The 14,860-nt window shown below is 44.7% G+C and overlaps 1 long non-coding RNA gene across 1 annotated transcript; it reads left to right on the top strand.

Annotated features, from left to right (window-relative positions):
* Nucleotides 1–8,144: 8,144 nt before the first annotated feature.
* On the top strand, nt 8,145–9,996 carry LOC137373457 (uncharacterized). Its single transcript, XR_010975632.1, has 4 exons — nt 8,145–8,228; nt 8,348–8,412; nt 8,550–8,820; nt 9,944–9,996. It is a non-coding gene; the product is annotated as an uncharacterized lncRNA (long non-coding RNA).
* Nucleotides 9,997–14,860: the final 4,864 nt, after the last annotated feature.

Here is a 14,860-nt window from a genome sequence, read left to right as displayed (position 1 = left end):
GCGAGGCATTGGTCATTGTTTTCTAGTCTTCCTTAGACTCAAGGGTGGTGCCAGAGGACTGGAGATTTGCAAATGTTACACCTTTTGTTCAAAAAGGGTGTAAACATAAGCCCAGCAACTACAGGCCAGCCAGTTTAACCTCGGTGGTGGGGAAACTTCTGGAAATGATAATTCGGGCAAATCATGTTTAACTAACTTGCTGGAATTTTTAATGAGGTAACAGAGAGGGTTGATGATGGTAGTACTGTTATTGTGAAGTACATGGACTTCCAAAAGGCTTTTGATAAAGTGCCACACAACAGAGTTGTGAGCAAAGTTATAACTCGTGGAATGAAAGAGGCAGTAGCAACATGAATGCGAAACTGGCTGAGTGACAGGAAACAGAGAGTAGTGGTTAATGGATGTTTTTCGGTTTGGAGGAAGGTTTGTAATGGAGTTCCCTAGGGATCAATGTTGGGACCCTTGCTTTTCCTGATATTTGTTAATGACCTAGACCTTGGTATACAGCGTACAGTTTCAAAATTTGCAGATGATACAAAACTTGGAAGCATTGTGAACTGAGAGAAGGATCGTATAGAACTGCAAAAGGACATAGACAAGTTGGTGGGATGGTCGGACAAGTGGCAGATGAAATTTAATGCAGAGAAGTGTGAAGTAATTCATTTTGGTAGGAAGAATGTGGGGAGACAATACATAATAAAGGGTACAATTCTAAAGGGGGTGCAGGTGCAGAGGGACCTGAATGTATATGTACATTTGTCATTGAAGGTGGCAGGATAGGTTGAGAGCACGGTTAGCAAACCATACAGCATCCTGGGCTTTATTAATAGGGGCATATAGTACAAAAGCAAGGAAGTTATGTTAAACTTGTATAGAATACTGGTTCAGCCTCAACTGGAGTATTGTGTCCAGTTCTGGTAACCACATTTTAGGAAAGATGTGAAGATGAGAGAGTGCAGAAAGGATTCATGAGAATGGTTCCAGGGATGAAGAACTTCAGTTCCGTAGATAGATTAGAGAAGTTGAGACTGTTTTCCTTGCAGAAGAGAAGATTAAGAGGAGATTTGATAGAGGTGTTCAAAATCATGATGGGTCTGGACAGAATAGATAGAGAAAAACTGTTCCCATTGGTGGAGGATCGAGAACAAGAGGGCACAGATTTAAGGTAATTGGCAAAAGTAGCAATGGCGACGTGAGGAAAAATATTTTCACGCAGCGAGTGGTTAGGATCTAGAATGCACTGCCTCTCTCAGTATTGGAGTCAAGTTCAATTCAGGCATTCTAGAGGAAATTGGATTATTATCTAAAAATGAATAACATGCAGAGCTACAGGGAGTTGGTGGGGAAGTGGTACTAGGTAAATTGCTTCTTCAGAGAACCTCTCTCTCTCTTTGGCCTCCTTGTCTCGAGAGACAATGGGTAAGCGCCTGGAGGTGGTCAGTGGTTTGTGGAGCAGCGTCTGGAGTGGCTATAAATGCCAATATTAGAGTGACAGACTCTTCCACAGGTGCTGCAGTAGAAATTGTTTGTCGGGGCTGTTACACAGTTGGCTCTCCCCTTGCGCTTCTGTCTTTTTTCCTGCCAACTGCTAAGTCTCTTCGACTCGCCACACTTTAGCCCTGCCTTTATGGCTGCCCGCCAGCTCTGGCGATCGCTGGCAACTGACTCCCACGACTTGTGACCAATGTCACAGGACTTCATGTCACGTTTGCAGACGTCTTTAAAGCGGGGACATGGACGGCCGGTGGGTCTGATACCAGTGGCGAGCTCGCTGTACAATGTGTCTTTGGGAATCCTGCCATCTTCCATGCGGCTCACATGGCCAAGCCATCTCAAGCGCCACTGACTCAGTAGTGTGTATAAGCTGGGGATATTGGCCGCCTCGAGGACTTCTGTGTTGGAGATACGGTCCTGCCACCTGATGCCAAGTATTCTCCAGAGGCAGCGAAGATGGAATGAATTGAGACGTCGCTCTTGGATGACATACGTTGTCCAGGCCTCGCTGCCATAGAGCAAGGTACTGAGGACACAGGCTTGATACACTCGGACTTTTGTGTTCCGTGTCAGTGCGCCATTTTCCCACACTCTCTTGGCCAGTCTGGACATAGCAGTGGAAGCCTTTCCCATGCGCTTGTTGATTTCTGCATTGAGAGACAGGTTACTGGTGATAGTTTTGCCTAGGTAGACGAACTCTTGAACCACTTCCAGAGTGTGGTCGTCGATATTGATGGATGGAGCATTTCTGACGTCCTGTCCCATGATGTTCGTTTTCTTGAGGCTGATGGTTAGGCCAAATTCGTTGCAGGCAGCCGCAAACCTGTCGATGAGACTCTGCAGACACTCTTCAGTGTGAGATGTTAAAGCAGCATCGTCAGCAAAGAGGAGTTCCCTGATGAGGACTTTCCGTACTTTGGTCTTTGCTCTTAGACGGGCAAGGTTGAACATCCTGCCCCTTGATCTTGTGTGGAGGAAAATTCCTTTTTCTGAAGACTTGAACGCATGTGAAAGCAGCAGGGAGCAGAAAATCCCAAACAAGTGTAGGTGCAAAAACATAGCCCTGTTTCACGCCACTCAGGATAGGAAAGGGGTCTGATGAGGTGCCGCTATGCTGAATTGTGCCTTTCATATTGTCATGGAATGAGGTGATGATACTTTAGTAGCTTTGGTGGGCATCCGATCTTTGCTAGTAGTCTGAAGAGACTACGTCTGCTGACGAGGTCAAAGGCTTTGGTGAGATCAATGAAAGCAACGTAGAGGGGCATCTGTTGTTCGCGGCATTTCTCCTGTATCTGACAGCGCAGACACAATAGGCCAAATGGCTTCCTTCTATGCTGTAACAATTCTGTGATATGTCCAATTTGTTTAGGTAACATATTTTAGCAATCCAAAAGGAAGCAAAACCACGCACTTTTTAAAAATTCATTTATGAGATTTGGGCACTGCAGGCCAGGCCAGCATTTGCTGGCCATCCCTAATTGTCCTTGAGAACATGGTGGTGAGCTTCCTTCTTGAACCACGACTGTTTGTGTGGTGAAAATGCACCCACAATGCTGTTAGGAAGGGAGTTCCAGGATTTTGGCCCAGCGATGATGAAGGAACAGTTATATATTTCCAAATGAGAATGGTGTGTAGCTTGGAGGGAAACTTGGAGGTGGTGGTGTTCCTATGTGCCTGCTGCTCTTGTCCTTCCAGGTGTTAGAGGTCGTGAGTTTGTCAAAGAAGCCTTGATGTGTTGTTGCAGTGCAGCTTGTAGATGGTACACACTGCAGCCAGGTTGCATTGGTGGTGTAGGAGTGAATGTTTAAGGTGATGGATGGGGTGCCGATCAAGTGGGCTACTTTGTCCTGGACGGTGTTGAACCTCTTGACTGTTGGAGCTACATTCATCCAGACAAGTGGAGAATATTCCATCATACTCCTGACATGTCTTGTAGATGGTGGACAGATTTTGGGAAGTAGAAAGTGAGTCACTGCTGCAGGATTCCCTGCCTCTGACCTGCCCTTGTAGCCACAGGATTTATGTGGCTGGTCCAGTGAAGTTTCAGGCCAATAGTGATGCTAGGATGATGATGGTGGAAGATTTAATGATGGTAGTACCACTGAATGTCAACGGGAGGTGGCTGGGCACTCTCCTGTTGAAGATGGACATTGTCTGGCACTTGTGTGACACACAAATGTTGCTTGCCACTTATCAATGCAAGCCTGGATGTTGTTCAGATCTTTCTGCATGCGGGCATTGACTGCTTCAGTATTTCAGTGGCTGTGAACGTACTGAATAATGTGCAATCATCAGCGAACCTTACCACGTCTGACCTTATGATGGAGGGAAGGTCATTGATGAAGCACCTGAAGATGGTTGAGCCTAGGACACTACCATGAGGAACTCCTGCTGTGATGTCCTGGAGCTGAGATGATTGACCTCCAGTAACCACAATCATTTTCATTTGTGCTAGATATGACACTAACCAGTGGAGAATTTCCCCCCGGCTATTATTGACTTCAATTTTATTCAGGCTCCTTGATGCCCCACTCAGTCAAAAGATGCATTGGCAAGGGCAGTCACTCTCACCTCCCCTCTGGAATTGAGTCCTTTTGTCCCTATTTGGCTGAAGACTCTAATAAGGTCTAAAGGCGAGTGATTCTGGTGGAACACCATCTGAGCATTGGTGAATAAGTCATTGCTGAGTAACTGCCACTTGACAGCACTGTCGACAACACCTTCCATTGATTTGCTGCTGATTTGGTAATAATGTAACATTATGGCAATTACTGATATTTCAACATTTAGATTAGATTAGAGATACAGCACTGAAACAGGCCCTTCGGCCCACCGAGTCTGTGCCGAACATCAACCACCCATTTATACTAATCCTACAATAATCCCATATTCCTACCAAACATCCCCACCTGTCCCTATATTTTCCCTACCACCTACCTATACTAGTGACAATTTATAATGGCCAATTTACCTATCAACCTGCAAGTCTTTTGGCTTGTGGGAGGAAACCGGAGCACCCGGAGAAAACCCACGCAGACACAGGGAGAACTTGCAAACTCCACACAGGCAGTACCCGGATTCGAACCCGGGTCCCTGGAGCTGTGAGGCTGCGGTGCTAACCACTGCGCCACTGTGCCGCCATTTCTACATCACATTGGGCACATTTAAAATAGAATGCTGCAGCTTGACTTAAACATCTATTAAAACGATTATTGGGTGCTGATTTCATTTTAAATATAGATGGTTTAGCCAACTTACATTATTTTATTTGAGGTACCTCCAATGTGATGTGGAGATGTTGAATTATCAAAATCAGCAGTAAATATGTGGTAAAATTATTTTGCAGAAAAATGATCCCAGTACCAGCTCTACTGTAAACAGCTGGCCTGTTTGCAGGTAATTTGTACTCATGTATGTTCTGTAACTTTGAAAGCAGTTTTGAATTTGAATACATGTTCATGCTAGAGGTCCCTTTGTTACCAAGCAGCAACCAGGGAGAGAACTCCCATTATCCATATTACAGTATTAATGAAAAACGCGAATGACATTTATAATCAGTAAGAATATGATTGGTTGCATATTTTGGACTGGAGACAGTTCCTTAGACAGTTCCTCAACACAAAATTCAGCTCCCATTTTTGCAAATCAAATTTGAGTGTATTTCAGGATTTTAATAATTACAGATTTTTTTTACAATATAAGAAAGTAAACCTTTTTGAAAGAGGCAAAATATAGGCCAGAAATTACTGTTGAAAAGGACCAAACAACTACATTACAAATCCAAATGACTTTCCTGTGTCTATTTTATGAGGAACATTAATCATTCAATTAAACTAGGTTAACCGCTTGTTGAAATAGCGGACAGAGGAAGGTCCTACGGGCATGTTAAGCATTCCTCAGCTTTTATCAACAAAAATGTACAACTTATGTGTTAGATCTGCTGCCCAGATCCTAACTCGCACTAAGCCTGATTCACCTATCACTCCTGTGCCTGCTGACACACGTTGACTCCTGGTCTGGCAACAACTCAATTTTAAATTTCTCACCTTGGTTTACAAATCCCTCCATGGCCTCGGCCCTCCCTATCTCTGTAACCTCCTCCAGCCATACAACTCTCCAAGATCTCTCCACTCCTCCAATTCTGGTCTCTTGCACATCCCTGACCTTAATTGCTCCATGCCTTCAGTTGCCTAAGTCCTAAGCTCTGGAATTCCCTCTTGGAAACTTTGTGCTGCTCTACCTCTGTCTCCTCCTTTAAGGTGCTCTTTAAAACCTACTTCTTTGACCAAGCTTTTGGTTACCTGAACTAATACCACTTTATATGGCTTGGCATCAAATTTTGTTACTACGTTAAAGGCACTATATAAATGCACGTTTTTATTAGAAAATGTTTCAAATACACATCATATAGATCAGCATCGAAAAGAAATAAAAACTGGCTGATATTTGGGTGTGACCCTTCATTAGAACTCCACTCTACAGCTTCATTTCTGTGATACTGACTCACCCTTATCTGTCCTGAAATTACTTCCTGGGCTGCCATGGACCTATGTGAGCGAGTTTTGGTTTGAAAGCCCCAAATGTTCATTAAAACTAAGACAAAATCATTCCATGTTGTTTTTCAAAGAAAATGGAGTCAAATGATATGAGGGCTATGGTGACTGCTGTGCTGTTGGTGTGTAAAATGATTATTTCCAAGAATTTAAAGAAAACATGATTCACATCATACAATCACTATGGTAATACAACTCGTGGCCCAAATCGCAAGATGAAAGAAAGGCACAAAATTCATTGGGCTGGATTTTAGGCAGGAGGCAGGGCTCCCGGTGCTGGGCCGAAAAAACAGGGAGATCCCCGCCTCTGCATATTTTCTAACCCCCGGAGAGATCCTCCAGTCTTTTGGGGTGAAAGTTTAAGGAGGCGGGCTCCCTGTCCCTCGAAACACTTAATAGGGATGGGGATCCCCAATTCAGAGGGCTGGCAGCTCAACGGTATCAGCAGTGTCACCGGGAGCGGTGGCCACTGCTGGTACTGCAGAGGCCTCGGACCAGGTCCAGCATTGGAACCCCGGACCTGAGGAAGGTGAGGCGGGGTCTCCGGGGCTGGTCCAGAAGGCCCCATTGAGGGGGTGAGGTGGGGGGGAGATGGGCGTTGGTCTGGGGGAGGGGGATCCGGCGGGCTGCAGTGGTTCCTGTGGCGTGTCCTCTGTGGGCCACGAATTGCCACGAAAGAGGGACCACCCTCCCCAAGACCGCAGGGAGTGCACCTCGTTTTTCAAGGCGTCCTCCCTGCGCAGCGGAGGCCCCCCCCCACCCACCTCCGCTGGTAAGATCTCAGCGTCTGAGGGAAGAGGCCCTTAATTGGCTGTCAATAGGTCACTCAAGGGCCTCAATTGGCCTCTGGGCCTTTCCCTCTGGACTGGGCAAACCTGGCGCCGGGTTCCATGGCGGCTGCTGCCACTCCGATTCTCTGACAGCGCCCCCCCACCTCACCCCTCCCCTCCCTCCGCCACAGAACTCAATGTCGGGCTGGGAACGAAATCCAGCCCATTGTTTTCTTCTGTATTGATAAACATTAACTGCCTCTTCAGTATGATTATCAGATTCTTTCTTTTTTTGTTGTGAGAAATGCCAGGGAATTTAATGCAGAAAATTGCAAGGGACAAAATCTCACTTTAGATGTTTAAAATTAAGATCATGTTAAAGCTGTTGTTTATGTATTTATTTTTCTTTCTTTTGTAAATGAACGCATTCCTCCAACACCCAACCCTACTATCCATATTCCCCAAACCTCAACTGGGTGCCCATTGTCACCCAAAGCCCTGGTAGCCTCTATTTTCTTCCCTGAGCGCCCTTCCGTACACTTGGTTCCTGTAGACACACAGTGCAATCTCCTTATCCCACAACCAATGCCAGGGAGATCGGCTGATTTTCTTTAATAGTGTAGGGTTTAGAGCATTTTCATGGCTTACTTTCATGAATAACTTTGTAATACTCTTTTTCTGCAACAAACTAGTGTCAAGGCTTGATTGCAAAGCATGATGGTCAGCTTCGTTGAAATACGTCAACTTGTCAATGTTGAGATATATGTGTGTGGAGCTGCATGTAGCCCACACTGGAAAGGGGAAGTTGTACAGAAGAGAGGGGGCCCACATTGCAGGGGCTATAGGCTATGACATATTTTATGCTTGTGAAAGAGCACGGCTAAACTCAAAGAACTAATTATATACCATGTACACAAATATATTGAGGTCTGTTTGAGCTAATGCTTGCTTTATTATGAAATGGTTTTTCAAGGCTATACTCTGTTTAAACCTTTGTGTAAGAACAGTGAAAGAGGTAAGATGGAGACCTCAGCACTTGTTCACAGGGAGCAAGATGATATAAATGTAAAACTGCAGAATTGCAGAAATCGGTTGGTATCAGCAAGAATGTAACCTTTGGGATCCTTGCTAAAATAGAAAGAAACAGGAAGCATCTGTAAAGTATGTAGATTAAACTATTAACTAACTAGGGTCAAACAATGATGTCAACCTGGACCAATTAGGATATCTGGAATCATTCATAACCTAATATGGTAAGATCCTAGCACCTCCAAGAAGGATAAAAGAGAGGGAGTTACAGGACATTGTTGGCACACTTAGAAGATGAAGATTGACTATGGTCAACGGAGCATAGCAAGAGAAGAAGAAGGAGGGAAGACCGTGCCCCAGTGAACTCAGAAGAGGAACCGTCAGTGTTGAGTTGCAGCTGTATACCTATTGCCATTGTTATGTATTAACTTTGTAAATCTGTGTTGAACTTAATAAATTCTCTGACTTGATTAAACAGTGCAAGTCTGTACCTTATAGGTCTATCTTAGTGAAGAATCCCAAGGCATGACGAGTTGGGCATCCTCTGTCTCACCTCTATTCAGGTACAATCCACTTGAAACTTACAATATAGAAGGTTGAAATTAGCAGACCATATTCTTCAAAACACATTTTAATTTACATAGTGGGTAAAATGAGCACATGCTAACTCTGGACTTTTCTCTCTATGTTGCACCTCCAGGAAACCTGTGCAGAATTCTGATCAGATTTGGCCAGGTCCAGGAATCTTGACTGCTCAGGGAGTAGCTGTTCAATATTATTGCTTGAAGGAACTACGTCCTAGCCATCTGATTTTATTTCATGTGAATAGTGTGCAGTGAGATATGCCAGAGGGGCACTGAGAAAAGGAAGATGTTCATCAGAGTCTGTCTTCACTTCTGTGGAGGTACATAGACACTGCACATCAAGGGCAGTGTTAGTGTTGATGAACCAAGCTGGTCCTGCTGTTTATGGTAACTACTGAAACATTGTTAATTTCTTGTTCTCTGGTGTATGCTTCTGGCTGCATGCTCTGTACTGTTAGGACCTCCTATCCAGGAAAGTACAGTATTGAACACCTTTCACTTCTTCATACCCATTGCCTATAATTACTTCATTTTATGTAGCAACAGCTCTTTAGATGAGACATTTACTTCCTAAAACCATAACTATTCTAGGCATTCATTTTGATAAGTGTAGTCTTCAAAATTAATTTATTCTTCACCATTTGTATTTTCTCTCTCTTTGCTCTTGGCAAAAAGTTGATTCTTCTCATCCTTCAGTTCATTATAAAGAATTGTCTCCTATTCCAGAACTTTTATCAGTGAGTGTCTCTTCAGACAAAAAACAATCTTCTTCAGATTGTGAATTTGCAGAATTGTGCCCATTTTTGCTGGGTTATAGGTAATTTTGAGTTGTAGGCCTATATCCACTTAGGATGGTGATAAGACTACCCAAAATCATTTAATGTGGGACATATACAAAAAACCTGAAAATGAGAACTTATCAGTCTGGACTCAATCCAAACCCACATCTAAAAGGATGAAAACACAAAATACTTTCCCCCTGAAACCATTTATAAGTGAATTTAAAACAAAGGTATAATGTATATTGATATGCAGCAATAAGAATATTGATTATTTAATCCTGACCAACTAGTCTTCCAGTGCAATTGAGATTGGAAATGCCACGAACATCTATAATGGTCTAGATGTTACTCTCAGCAGTGAAGAAGCAGTGCTCACTGTTCACCTCGCTGTCAGCTGCTCGCAAATTTTTTGCGGGCTTGCCAGCAGCAATTTCCCTCTCATTCTTTTTCAATAGGATGCTGTCTATGGGTGATCTTTGGCACCTGTGAAAAGGGAAAGCAACAATGAGGCTCTTCAACCAATCAGATTGAAGAATCATCCCTGAGCCAAGCAGAATCCAAAACAGGAAATCTAAAGCAGGAAATATAAATTAGATTTAAATGATGGGCAGAAAACACAATAACAACTGGGAAAACTGATGGGATTAATGGAGAAAGGTTAAAGAAACATGGAAAAAGTACAACTTTTTATTTTAATTTAAAAAAAATCTGTAACACTAATTTTCTAGTTTCGGTGACTGCAGCTTTGATAGCAACGGAGGTGCGTGAACGGGCTTACAGCTGTGAAGTCAATTTCAGTTTTCGGTGACTGCAGCTTTGATAGCAACGGAGGTGCGTGAACGGGCTTACAGCTGTGAAGTCAATTTCAGTGTAAGTTTAAAAGTGAATTCCCTTTTGTTTTCGGAGGACCAGGGGACTGCTGGGTAAGGAAAAAGGTATATATTTGTGTGGTTTAAAATCTCTTTCTTTTAGTTTCGGTGACTGCAGCTTTGATAGCAACGGAGGTGCGTGAACGGGCTTACAGCTGTGAAGTCAATTTCAGTGTAAGTTTAAAAGTGAATTCCCTTTTGTTTTCGGAGGACCAGGGGACTGCTGGGTAAGGAAAAATATTTGTGTGGTGGCTGTACCCGAGACACTACACGTGTAGTGTCTCCCACCCACCCTCCTCCTCTAACCAAAAAAAAGGACTCTGGTGTGTTGATAAGGTAAGCTTTTTATTTAGGAAGTTCTGTCCGTTGGATTGCTAACCTAACAAGTTTTGACTTTTTGTTTTTGGTTTTTCAATAGATTTGTTGGGAATTTGGAATAGTGGGAATGGAGGTTAAGGCAGTTGTATGTTCCTCCTGCAGAATGTGGGAGGTAAGGGTCGCCAAGAGTGTCCCTGCTGACTGCATCTGTGGGAAGTGCACCCAACTCCAGCTCCTCGAGAACCGCGTTAGGGAGCTGGAGCTGGATGAACTTCGGATCATTCGGGAGGCGGAGGAGGTTATTGAGAGGTGTTATGGGGAGGTAGTCACACCTCAGGTAAAAGAAGTAGGTAGATGGGTTACCGTCAGGGGAAGGAGAGGGAACCAGCAGGCAGTGCAGGGATCCCCTGTGGCCGTTTCCCTCAACAACATGTATACCGTTTTGGATACTGTTGCGGGGGACGACTTACCAGGGGTAAGCAATGGGGTGCAGGTCGCTGGCACACAGTCTGTCCCTGTTGCTCAGAAGGGAAAGGGGAAGAGGAGCAGAGCATTAGTCATTGGGGACTCCATAGTTAGGGGAACAGATAGGAGGTTCTGTGGGAACGAGAGAGACTCACGGTTGGTATGTTGCCTCCCAGGTGCCAGGGTTCGTGATGTCTCGGATCGTGTTTTTGGGATCCTTAATGGGGAGGGGGAGCAGCCCCAAGTCGTGGTCCACATAGGCACCAACGACATAGGTAGGAAGAGAGATGGGGATTTAAGACAGAAATTCAGGGAGCTAGGGTGGAAGCTTAGAGCGAGAACAAACAGAGTTGTTATCTCTGGGTTGTTGCCCGTGCCACGTGATAGCGAAGCGAGGAATAGGGAGAGAGAGGAGTTGAACACGTGGCTGCAGGGATGGTGCAGGAGGGAGGGTTTTGGTTTCCTGGATAATTGGGGCTCTTTCTGGGGTAGGTGGGACCTCTACAAACAGGATGGTCTTCACCTGGACCAGAGGGGTACCAATATCCTGGGGGGGAGGTTTGCTAGTGCTCTTCGGGGGGGTTTAAACTAATTCAGCAGGGGAATGGGAACCTAAATTGTAGTGCCAGTGTAAAGGATGTTGAGAGTAGTGAGGTCAGGGATATGGTTACAAGGACGCAAGAGGGCACTGGCAAGCAAGAACCTGGTTTAAAGTGTGTCTATTTCAACGCCAGGAGCATCCGGAATAAGGTGGGTGAGCTTGCAGCATGGGTTGGTACCTGGGATCTCGATGTAGTGGCCATTTCGGAGACATGAGTAGAGCAGGGGCAGGAATGGATGTTGCAGATTCCGGGATTTAGATGTTTCAGTAAGAACAGAGAAGGTGGTAAAAGAGGGGGGGGGTGTGGCATTGTTAATCAAGGAGAGTATTACAGCGACAGAAAGGACGTTTGAGGACTCGTCTACTGAGGTAGTATGGGCCGAGGTTAGAAACAGGAGAGGTGAGGTTACCCTGTTGGGAGTCTTTTATAGACCTCCGAATAGTTCCAGAGATGTAGAGGAAAGGATAGCGAAGATGATTCTCGACAGGGGCGAGAGTAACAGGGTAGTTGTTATGGGGGACTTTAACTTTCCAAATATAGACTGGAAATACTATAGTTCGAGTACTTTAGATGGGTCAGTTTTTGTCCAGTGTGTGCAGGAGGGTTTTCTGACACAGTATGTAGACAGGCCAACCAGGGGCGATGCCACATTGGATTTGGTACTGGGAACTGAACCCGGCCAGGTGTTAGATTTAGATGTAGGTGAGCACTTTGGTGATAGTAATCACAATTCGGTTAGGTTTACCTTAGCGATGGGCAGGGACAGGTATATACCGCAGGGCAAGAATTATAACTGGGGGAAAGGAAATTATGATGCGATTAGGCAAGATTTAGGATGCGTGGGATGGGGAAGGAAACTGCAGGGGATGGGAACAATCGAAATGTGGAGCTTATTCAAGGAGCAGCTACTGTGTGTCCTTGATAAGTATGTACCTGTGAGGCAGGGAGGAAGTTGTCGAGCGAGGGAGCCGTGGTTTACTAAAGAAGTTGAAGCGCTTGTCAAGAGGAAGAAGAAGGCTTATGTTAGGATGAGACGTGAAGGCTCAGTTAGGGCGCTTGAGAGCTACAAGCTAGCCAGGAAGGATCTAAAGGGAGAGCTAAGAAGAGCAAGGAGAGGACACGAGAAGTCATTGGTGGATCGGATCAGGGAAAACCCTAAGGCTTTCTATAGGTATATCAGGAATAAAAGAATGACTAGAGTTAGATTAGGGCCAATCAAGGATAGTAGTGGGAAGTTGTGTGTGGAATCAGAGGAGATAGGGGAAGTGTTAAATGAATATTTTGCGTCAGTATTTACAGTAGAGAAAGAAAATGTTGTCGAGGAGAATACTGAGATTCAGGCTACGAGGCTAGATGGGATTGAGGTTCACAAGGAGGAGGTGTTAGCAATTTTGGAAAGTGTGAAAATAGATAAGTCCCCTGGGCCAGATGGGATTTATCCTAGGATTCTCTGGGAAGCTAGGGAGGAGATTGCAGAGCCTTTGTCGTTGATCTTTATGTCGTCATTGTCGACAGGAATAGTGCCGGAAGACTGGAGGATAGCAAATGTTGTCCCCTTGTTCAAGAAGGGGAGTAGAGACAGCCCTGGTAATTATAGACCTGTGAGCCTTACTTCGGTTGTGGGTAAAATGTTGGAAAAGGTTATAAGAGACAGGATTTATAATCATCTTGAAAAGAATAAGTTCATTAGAGATAGTCAGCACGGTTTTGTGACGGGTAGGTCGTGCCTCACAAACCTTATTGAGTTTTTCAAGAAGGTGACCAAACAGGTGGATGAGGGTAAAGCAGTGGATGTGGTGTATATGGATTTCAGTAAGGCGTTTGATAAGGTTCCCCACGGTAGGCTATTGCAGAAAATACGGAAGTATGGGGTTGAAGGTGATTTAGAGCTTTGGATCAGAAATTGGCTAGCTGAAAGAAGACAGAGGGTGGTGGTTGATGGCAAATGTTCATCCTGGAGTTTAGTTACTAGTGGTGTACTGCAAGGATCTGTTTTGGGGCCACTGCTGTTTGTCATTTTTATAAATGACCTGGAAGAGGGTGTAGAAGGGTGGGTTAGTAAATTTGCTGATGACACTAAGGTCGGTGGAGTTGTGGATAGTGCCGAAGGATGTTGTAGGGTACAGAGGGACATAGGTAGGCTGCAGAGCTGGGCTGAGAGATGGCAAATGGAGTTTAATGCGGAAAAGTGTGAGGTGATTCACTTTGGAAGGAGTAACAGGAATGCAGAGTACTGGGCTAATGGGAAGATTCTTGGTAGTGTAGATGAACAGAGAGATATTGGTGTCCAGGTGCATAAATCCCTGAAGGTTGCTAACCAGGTTAATAGAGCTGTTAAGAAGGCATATGGTGTGTTAGCTTTTATTAGTAGGGGGGTCGAGTTTCGGAGCCACGAGGTCATGCTGCAGCTGTACAAAACTCTGGTGAGACCGCACCTGGAGTATTGCGTGCAGTTCTGGTCACCGCATTATCGGAAGGATGTGGAAGCTATGGAAAGGGTGCAGAGGAGATTTACTAGGATGTTGCCTGGTATGGAGGGAAGGTCTTACGAGGAAAGGCTGAGGGACTTGAGGTTGTTTTCGTTGGAGAGAAGGAGGAGGAGAGGTGACTTAATAGAGACATATAAGATAATCAGAGGTTTAGATAGGGTGGATAGTGAGCGTCTTTTTCCTCGGATGGTGATGGCAAACACGAGGGGACATAGCTTCAAGTTGAGGGGTGATAGATATAGGACAGATGTGAGAGGTAGTTTCTTTACTCAGAGAGTAGTAAGGGCGTGGAACGCCCTGCCTGCAGCAGTAGTAGATTCGCCAACTTTAAGGGCATTTAAGTGGTCATTGGATAGACATATGGATGAAAATGGAATAGTGTAGGTCAGATGGTTTCACAGGTCGGCGCAACATCGAGGGCCGAAGGGCCTGTACTGCGCTGTAATGTTCTAATTCTAATTCTAATTCTTCGAAGGGAACGAGTCTCTGCGCTTACAAAATGATTTTTTCAGAGCCAGAGCAGTTGTTCACTTGCCACACTATTAAAAACTAATTTACTTCTGTCCTAACCTTCTCAGCCGATATTAGTACAGAACTAAAAGGACGCACACCAAGTTCATGCCATTGCTGTCGCTACAAAGCCAAGTCTACCAGAAAGGACTGCAACAGTACTCTCTGTGGAGGAGCAGATTATCTCTAACAGAGACCTCTGGATTTCCATGTTTAACTGTGTACTTCAGAAGCTGCCATCAGATTTCCTCCATTTTATAATGGTGAGTGCTGATAGCCTCACCATCATTTTCATTGTAAATTCTAGGCCAATGTGTTTATTATTCTTCTCTTCTTTGGCCTCCTTGTCTCGGGAGTCAATGGGTAAGCGCCTGGAGGTGGTCAGTGGTTTG

Source organism: Heterodontus francisci, chromosome 9 (genome assembly GCF_036365525.1).
Source record: "Heterodontus francisci isolate sHetFra1 chromosome 9, sHetFra1.hap1, whole genome shotgun sequence".
NCBI classification, from domain to species: Eukaryota; Metazoa; Chordata; class Chondrichthyes; order Heterodontiformes; family Heterodontidae; genus Heterodontus; species Heterodontus francisci.
The sequence above is the reverse complement of the archived record's forward strand: the minus strand, read 5'-3'. Positions and strand labels throughout refer to the sequence as shown.